Source organism: Corvus cornix, chromosome 19, assembly GCF_000738735.6.
Source record: "Corvus cornix cornix isolate S_Up_H32 chromosome 19, ASM73873v5, whole genome shotgun sequence".
NCBI classification, from domain to species: domain Eukaryota; kingdom Metazoa; phylum Chordata; class Aves; order Passeriformes; family Corvidae; genus Corvus; species Corvus cornix.
Genome location: NC_046348.1, coordinates 2,261,528 through 2,269,602, shown reverse-complemented (window position 1 = coordinate 2,269,602; position 8,075 = coordinate 2,261,528). Strand labels below are relative to the sequence as shown.

Sequence of the window (8,075 nt, the reverse complement as noted above, 5' to 3'; positions counted from 1 at the left end):
TACTGGGACAAGAATGAGAAAAACTGGAGTTTCAAGAAGGGAAAGGGGACATCTTACTGCTGTTGATGACCTTAAGAGGAGGGTGTGCAAAAGGCAGAGTCAGACTGTGCTTGGAGATGCAGTGACAGGTCAAGGGGCAACAGGCACAAATTGCAGCATGGGAAGTTCTGATGAGATATGATGCCAAAAGTGTCCACCCTGAGGATGGTCAAGTGCCAGATGAGAGGCCAGAGAGGCTGTAGGATCTCCAGTTTTGGAGATGATCAGAACTCACCTGGACAAGGCAAGCTGGTTAGTTGGCCCTGATTTGGTTTGGAGCCACCCACTTCCAAATGGGCATCTCTTGATTTCATCACACCCTGGGATGTCTCCTGATTCCATTATGGGGTGTGGTGAGATATTCCGTCTCCCTCACCTCCATGGGGTGATTAGCCAGCACCCTTTAGGGCACAGAGCAGGTCAGCCCCTGGGAATGGCTGTCAGGCAGTCAGCCCAGATGGGTCACTTTAGTGCCATGCTGGTTCTATCCTTGTGTTTCTAGAAGGTTCCCCAACTGACAGCTGTATTTTAAAATCCAAAAATCCATGTGCTTCAGGCAGTGAGCAAAAGGCTTTTTGGCCTCAGCCTGGTCTGTAACATCTCAGAGCCTCAGTTAGATGTGGATGCCTCATCCCTGGAAGTGTCAAGGCCAGGTTGGACAGGGCTTGTGGGCTAGTGGGAGGTGTCCCTGTCCATGGTAGGGTGTTGGAACTAGTTAATTTTTTATCGGCTTTAAGATCCCTTCCAACTCAAACCATTCTATGATTCCACGATTCTATGATCCTTTTAATGTTCTCATCACGTCACATATATGGCCCTGCTCCAGTTTTCACCGTGATACAGGGGCTTCAAACAAGGATCTGGCCCTCTCTCCTGCACAGCCTTGGCTTCGTGCACCCCCTGCACACCTCAGGCTGGTGCTGCTGGAGATTATGTGAGAGATGCCATCGCTCACTGTCCTCTCCTGCCACTGCCCGGTGTCAGGCTCCCTGAGGAGCAGCAGCCTGCAGTGCAGCCCAGGAGCCCTGGGAGGGGAGTGCTTGGCCCTTTCCCAGCACTCAGGTTTCAGTGTAACCCAAGCCAGTGAGCTCCACACCTGCCTGCTGCCTGCAGACTCCTCCGGGCCGCCGCCGGCCTGCTGACATTTATATACCTTTCTAAATATCAGGGAAGTATTGCTGGGAGAGGGAACTGTGCAATGAATGACACCAGCTTGCAGCAGCAAAGGGAAGAAGGTAGTCGAGAGCTGGATCGTAGTGACCGTGCCGATACCCCTGAGGAATGAAGCCTCCTGAGGGAACAGAGCCTTTTCCAGCAGATCAAATGAACTTCTTCAGCATTAGCCCTGAGTAAACGCTGGTCCAGCTCATAAAACATCCTGGAGTGCAGAACTGTTTACAGATTTTATTTGTCTTGAGCCTTGTGCTTTGTGAGATCAGAGGCATTTTTACTACACGGCTTTGTGCAATATCATTCCAGAAACAAATGCCATGTGGATGTTTACCATAATGAGGGAATACATTACAGCCTGAAAGGATGGCAGTGTCTAATAGAAATATACTTCTGGAGCACCTGAGGGCCAATCCCAAGGGTGGGCTTTTCTTGCTTCTTTTTACCTTTTTTACTCTGGTTTTCACTCTCCCTGCCACTGGATGCTTCCCACGCGCAGGGCAAAGAGGCAGGACTGAGCCTTCCCTCCCTGGTGGAGGGCTTTGGTTTTGGGGAGCAGTTCCTGGTAATGAGCTTTGGGTGTGGGGAGCAGTTCCCCACAGAGAATTAGAGCCATGGCTGGAGGGGGCAGCAGCAGCAGTGCACACCCAGCCACCTTGAGTCATCCATGAAATGGAACTTGGTCACCTTCCAGTACTGGAATTTAGCCTTTTATTTTCCAAGGAAGATGCAAGCAGTTTGTCCTTATAGGATGCTATAAAGGCACTTTTGAGAATATTATATGGTCTGCTAATGCTACAGAAAACCTCTTAAAAACTTAATTGCCTGTGACACTGAAGAGAGGAGTTCCTTGCAGGATCCTGTGTTTTGAAACCACATAGTGAGTTCTAAATACTTTCAAATGGTACGTACCTCTTTCCTCCTGCTGACAATAAGACTAATAGTTGAGCACAGGGTAAGGGAGACTGCCTGAAATGTTTCAGCACTGTTTTCTTGTTCCATGTGTTTTCACAATACTGAAAGACAGTGGCACTCTTGGTCTCTGACTAAACACAGGACAAGGAGATAGAGAGAGCTCAATAACAAAGTGACTCTAACAGCTTGGGAACATCTCCAATCCCATACCCAATTCTCTTTGCCCTCCTTCCTCATCAGCTATTCACAAACTGCTGATGTTTTAGTGAGAAAGGAGGGAAAATCATCCCAAAAACAACATCTGCTACCCATGCTTTGGAAGTAAATGGACTTCATCAGGCACAGCTTCTGTAGAAGAGAGATCCTGGAGGTGAGAAACTGTCACTGGAGCCCAGGTAGTTCTGACTGAGTGATGCCTCCCAGTCTGGCTCCTGGCACGGGCCGTAGACCCAGCCTTGGCTCCTGCTACAGGTCTGCTGCCCACGAGGGTGACAGAGAGGGGCTTTCCTCACATCATTTACTCATTGCACTGACTGACCAACACTTCTATTAATTCTGGGGAACAGGAGGCCTCAAGCGTTTCAGTCTGATCACCCACCCATTGTTTTTATTTTGGCCATAATATTTAGCACACAGGATTCTCTGGTCTCAGCCTGGCTGGAGCTAGCACAGGTATCTGCTCTCATTGTGTTTGTCCATTAAGGACCTGTTCCAATCTCCTCATTTCCCTGTGTGGCCCATGACACACGATAGTACAAGACAGCAATACCCACTGTAACATGATGTGACATCTGAAACCTCAAAGGACACACAGACACAGGCTCATCCTGACTGAACTGTTGATATGCTTCCTTTGCACCTGTTCTGAAAGCAGGGAAAAAAATGGGTGTGATCTATATCTTTAGCAATTTCTCTTTTTTTAATATATATAAGCATCTTGGGGGAGGGGGGGTTGTGGACAAGCAGATCCACAAAGCACAGCAGATGTCTCAGACTTCAAGATACAAGGGAACATTTCTCCTCGGTCCTCAGATGAAATGGACTGGGCTTTGCTCCAGAAAAGAGAAACGATTAATCCATCACTGAGCATGAACTTAAATGAGCTAATATTGGGTGTTTTAGTTCTGATGTATGTGCTAAATGAAGTAATCATTCAGGGTGTAAAAGTAATGGCTTTGGGAAAATGTTATAAAACACCATGGCTGAGGCAGATGGGGCTGCAGCAGCACAGAGCTGGAGCAGGCACTGGCACAGCCACCGCTCCCACACCAGTGCTGTGCCAGAGCTGCAGGAATCACAGACTGCTGGAATGGTCTGGGTTGAAAAGGACCTTAAAGCTCATCTTGCTCCACCCCCTGCCATGGGCAGGGATGCCTCCCACTATCCCAGGTTGCTCCAAGCCCCGTCCAACCTGGCTTTGGACACTGCCAGGGATCCAGGGACAGCCACAGCTTCTCTGGGCACCCTGCACCAGGGCCTGCCCACCCTCACAGTCAGAGGAAGATGAGTGCACCAGGACTGAGCCACATGAGGCTACTCTGAGTATCCTCTGAGCATAGGATGAGTAAATACTGCTTGGGGAGACAGTTTCCAAAAGCAGTGCCAGTGTCTGGGCACATTCTGCCTGCTCTGGCCCCTGCCTCAGCAGCCTTGAGCTGAAGGTGCCTCTGCCTTGGGCTGTACATGCCTCCTCCCATTATCTTCCAGCCTGGATTCTTTGGTCCTCAAGTACCACTAAGCACAATTATACCCTTGAGCAAGGGACAGCAATTGATATTTTATCATTGGGACTTTTTGCCGTGACTTTTATACCCACCTGGAGTGAACAAACTATTACAAGTTTCATCCAATTACATTAAGTGCAGTTGGACACATGGTGCCGAGCACAGTCTCTGTTCAGTGGGAGTGAGGGACAGTCCCTTATCAGCTCGAGGCACCATCATTCATTAAAACATCATTTGCCTCTCACCAGTGGAGCCGGAGCACAAATCTATAGGATGTCATAATGAGGTGTGCTAATGAAAGATAGGCAGAGCAGGATTAACAAAAGGGTCCTCTCCACACTGTACCTTCCTCTTACTACTTTGCTCAGTCCCCATCTTTTATGAGCCCCTAGAAACGTTTCAAGGGGTGCTGGAATTGAGGCCCACAAATCCAATTAATTGCTGGTGTGGTGTGTGCCCAGAATTGCCACGCACTGCTTACAGAAATGCCTGAGTGCAGCAGAGGAGAAAAAGGAAAGTATTGGGCATACAGGACTGTAAATGAGCCTCCCACCCATCCCAGCCTGCTGTTCTTACTCTGGGCTAAGAAAATCTTTGATAATTGGTTTAGCACCTTTGCTCACATGAGCTGGTTTGGCCACCTCTGCCCTTTCAAACAGACCAGTTAGGATCTTATTTTTACTGGAATTACTTGGTCGATGTGCCAAAGGCTAAGTGGGAAATAGAGCCCACTTGCTTCCCAGGGTCACAGCTCCTTGGGCTCAGGCATGCAGGACTCACTGCTGCTTACAGGGTCATCCCTCCTGCAGCAAGTGCTGGAGCAGTGATGGCACTGCCCTCCATGCTCCAACCCCATCGTGAGCAGGTCTGGGGAGGAAAAGCAGAGTTAAAGCTTGTCTTGACCTAATCAAGGTGCCACTGGGATTCAACAAAGTGTCTTTGTGACGCAATGCTTCTTGGACTGGTTGTCTGCAGGCTGAACCTTACATTTTGTCCATCTACAAATCAGACTGTCCATTGCCTGAGTGTGAGCAGCTCAAATATTTTCTAAGTGTAAAGAGAAGATGCTTCAGAGCTGATCAATTTTGCAATGTATATACAATTACAGGTCTTTGTAAGGGAGGAGAGAGGACCTGCTTTTACCAGCAGAGTTCTACATGCATGCACTTATCCCAGTACATCACTCCAGTAAATAGACCGTGACTGTGACACAGGCACAGCAATACTGGTATGAAGATGCTTTTGTTAGCACCACATTATTCACACACAGGGGTAAAGCTGGGGGGTCTCCAAAACCCCAAAACCCAGTGCACGGAGCTGGGCTGGACTGGACAAATGCCACCTACAAGTTCTCCCTGAGGCACCAGAGAAACCCAATGGTGGCATTTTCTAGAACCAGGCTTCAGAAGTCCCTTCACTCGTGGAGGAGCAGGGAGTTAGGGCACTGACAATGATTTTGTGCTTCTGCCAACACTTCACATCTAATTCTGTAAAGCTTTTGTAAGTATAGAAATGTCATAAAAATTCACATCTTAAATCACTTTGCTGTGTCCCGGCCATAGTCTGTCCCACAGGTTACTTGTAGCAGGTGATGGCCAAGGCCCATGGTCCTCAGAGAGTATAGTATGTAGCACTGCAGAAGAGCTGAACCAGTTGGCTCGTGCTTTTAAATCTAGCTCCAAATGTGGCAGCAGGGAAGCTGTGGGAGGGAAAGCCTCCATTTCTGTACCTCTGTCAACCTGGGCACACCTGGACCACGTGGACACGTGTGGCAGGTCCAGCTGCCTGTCCCCCTGCCCCAGGATTGGAACTTGCCAGGGACTTGCCAGCGTGGTGGCAGCAGGGAAGTGTGCAGCACCCCGACACTTTGCTCCCAGGGAGCAACCGTGTGGCGATGGGCTGGAACGGTAACAACAGGAACTTACAACTTCTGCAAGTTAGTGGTCATGCAGCTGTCTTCCCTGCCTTGTGTGTGTGCAGTGTATAAATACATACATTACATTTAGCCTATTCCTTGTGTTTCTACTTTGCAGAGAGCAACAACTACCTGTGGCACTGGAGACCCAAAGTGCAGCTGAGAACCAGCTGCTCTAATAACTCATCTGCACAATCCTACACAACACAGCCCTGGAGGGAGTGAACCAGGTGCCTGAATGCATAGGGGAATCTTACTTTTATTTATCTTCTGCTTTTATCCAGTTATCTGAATTTTTACCACCTATAATGTGTTTTTCTTCCTAGCATGCCCAGAAGAAGCACTACATCCAAGAACCCAAAGGAGAATTGCTGCAGAGACAGATGAAGTGACATGATTCAGGTCACCCAAGGGCTGTGTCTAAGAAAGGAGCTGAACCTGGGGTGCTCCCAGCAGGGACTGAGTACAGTGTAGGCTCTGGATGTACCTGGATGCCATTAAAGGACAAGAATTTCATAGCTGGAAAGGGACCCACTGTAAGTCCTGTCCCACCTCTGAAGCCAGTGAGACCAGCAGGTCAGCAGAAGATACTTTCTAATATTTTCTAATATTTTCCTTTTCCAGGTCATGTGCACAGCTTACTGGGAAAGGCACAGCATGCCCACAGCTGGGCAGGATGTGCAGCTGATTTCTTCATTTGCCTTTTTGGTTCCTATTCTCATGTTGATACATAGCAGTCCAGCGCTGTGAAATTGACTTTTCTTTTTTTGCTACTCCCAGAAATACCATTTTGCAATGATTTTTCCATTTCTAGAGTGGGTCAGGTTGTCATGGTCAGTGTCCCTGTTGTGGTGTCTAAGCAGATTAGGGAGGTGGCACAGGGCTGCAGCAGAATGGCATAGCCAGAGCTCTGCCACCAGCACCAGAAACTTTGAGGGCGTTCCCCAGAAGGCTCCTCAGGGGGTAGGAACCCAAGCAGATTCTTAAGTAAATGTTCCCATAAGAAACTCTTCTAGAAAAGCTGAAACTGAACTTGAACCAAAAGTGTAGGAGACGACCACAGGATGCCAGAATGGTTTAGGCTTGAAGGGACCTTAAAGACCATCTAGTTCACCCCCCTACCACGAGCAGGCACACCTGCCACCACACCAGCTTACTCAAACACTTGACCTTGCTTCAAACACTGTTAGAAGAAACTCTCTTTGGCCAAAATCTAGCTATATTCCTGCACTCCAGTAAGCCTGGCTGCTGTCTCCCTCCTGGAGATGACTTAATTCTACAAGGTTCCTCAGCCCAGGCTCTCTATGCCTCAAAAGCAATTGTTTGTGCTGTAGCTGGGAAATGTGTATCATCACAGTTGTCTTTTTTTCCACTGCAGAGTAATTAATCGATATTTCTCATGGAGGGCAGTCAATTCTCATTACTCTGGGCTTTCACAAAGCTGGTTTGTTTGGGTTTTTTCACACAAGTGGAATATCCAAGAGACACTTCATGCTAAGGCTGAAGTCTCGGTGTCACAGTCAATCTCTTTGGGCTGTGAGAGTGTGAAGGCGGCACTCAGAGGCAAATTGAAGGCAAATTTTATGTCGAGGGAGGCAGCCACATCTTCAGAACTCTCTGCTGGTGTAAAATTAATGGAGGTACTACTGCAAACTTTTCCATGCAGCTCTGTGTCAGCTGCTGTGGGCCTGTGAGACAGTGCCAAGGGCTGGGGCAGGGGCATGGCAGAGTAGAGGCTGCAAGGCACCAGCTTTTTGTTAATGCAAGATGATGGAACCCTGGAATGGTTCGGGTTGGAAGGGACCTTAAAGACCATCTCATTCCACCCCCTGCCTTGAAGGTTCAGGGACACCTTCCACCAGACCAGGTTGCTCCAAGCCCCATCCAACCTGGCCTTGGACACCCCCAGGGATGGGGTAGCCACAGCTTCTCTGGGCAACCTGTGCCAGGGCCTGCCCACCCTCAGCATAAAAACCTTCTTCCTAATATCTAATCCAAATCAATCCTCTGTTAGTCCCAAACCATTACCCCTTGTCCTACCACAACAGGCCCTGCTAAAAAGTTTGTCCCCCTCTTTCTCACAGACACCTTTCAGTACTGAAAGCAACTATAAGGTCTCCCTGGACCCTTCTCTTCTCTTCTCTCTTCTCTCCTCTCTTCTCTTCTCTCCTCTCTTCTCTCCTCTCCTCTCTTCTCTCCTCTCTTCTCTTCTCTTCTCTCTTCTCTCTCTCTCTCTTCTCTTCTCTCCTCTCTTCTCTCCTCTCTTCTCCTCTCTCTCTCCTCTCCTTCTCTTCTCTCCTCTCTTCTCTTCT

At 48.6% G+C, this 8,075-nt stretch overlaps 1 long non-coding RNA gene across 1 annotated transcript; it reads left to right on the top strand.

Moving 5' to 3' along the window:
- Window positions 1-5,361: 5,361 nt before the first annotated feature.
- Window positions 5,362-7,589, top strand: LOC109146005. The gene is made up of 3 exons (XR_002047758.2): window positions 5,362-5,993; window positions 6,090-6,299; window positions 6,388-7,589. It is a non-coding gene; the product is annotated as an uncharacterized LOC109146005 (long non-coding RNA).
- The last annotated feature ends 486 nt before the right edge of the window (window positions 7,590-8,075 follow it).